The sequence below is a fragment of the Boleophthalmus pectinirostris genome, unplaced genomic scaffold (genome assembly GCF_026225935.1).
Source record: "Boleophthalmus pectinirostris isolate CB_2022bp ecotype Guang Dong unplaced genomic scaffold, ASM2622593v1 HiC_scaffold_11, whole genome shotgun sequence".
Lineage (NCBI taxonomy): Eukaryota > Metazoa > Chordata > Actinopteri > Gobiiformes > Gobiidae > Boleophthalmus > Boleophthalmus pectinirostris.
In genome coordinates this window covers 22,796,465-22,797,361 of record NW_026570994.1, presented here as the reverse complement: position 1 = coordinate 22,797,361, position 897 = coordinate 22,796,465, and the positions used below count along the sequence as shown (strand labels likewise).

Sequence of the window (897 nt, the reverse complement as noted above, 5' to 3'; positions counted from 1 at the left end):
CCACAGTATGGAACTTTTTATCCAGAAAACAGACTAAACTCTGAGCTTGTTTGTTTGTTTTCTGTCCAGCCTCGTCTCTGTCGATATAAATAAACAAAAGCTTAAATATTATTTTCACAATAGTTTCAGAAAGTGGTGGCATTATTCAACCCAAAAACATGATTGTTGTTGTCTGAAAGAAACAGAAAATAAAATTCATACATTTATGGAAAAATGGAAAAAAAAAAAACACAAATAAATAATGAGAAGATTCATTAGAAGGTTGTATGTATCATTCTTTCTTTTGAATTTCAATTAAGAACAAAAAAATAAATAAAATGTAATTTTATTGTTCATTCTCATTTCATTATTCTGCTTTAGCGTAAAAATAAATCAATAAAGATTACGGCCTCTATTTCCAATATTTAATTTGAAGATTGTTTAAAAAAAATAAAATAATAATAAATAAATATATTATATATTATATATTATTATAATATATATATATATATATATATATACACATATATATACATATATATACAGACAGATAGATAGAAGCAGATAAGCTAATAGAAGTTCTGCTGCTAGAAGACTAACCTAAAAAATCATTGCAGTTTTGTGGACAAACTTGTCTCTTCTTTTATATCAGACATGTCAAACTCAGGCCCAGGGGCCAAATTTAGTCTGTGATATAATTTAATTGGCCGCAAGATCATATTAAATCTGTATTAGAGCTGCTGCCGCTCATAGATAAAATATTTATTTAACATTATTTTATATTTTGCTTGTTCTGGATTCAGTGTTTAAGCAAAACTATTATTAAACATTTATTTAAATAAGAAAAGGTTTAATATTACATATCTCGAAAGAAGAGAAAACATGCAGATGTCATTGAAATTTTTCAATAAATATTTA

General features: G+C 25.3%; 1 protein-coding gene across 1 annotated transcript in view; it reads right to left on the bottom strand.

Moving 5' to 3' along the window:
* Nucleotides 1-569: 569 nt before the first annotated feature.
* The window catches only part of LOC110165678 (sterol 26-hydroxylase, mitochondrial), a 21,466-nt gene continuing 21,138 nt past the window's right edge, over nt 570-897 (bottom strand). The window contains exon 10 of the mRNA XM_020930863.2: nt 570-897. This exon is cut by the window's right edge and continues 575 nt beyond it. The gene's annotated coding sequence lies outside the window, so the exon portion shown is untranslated.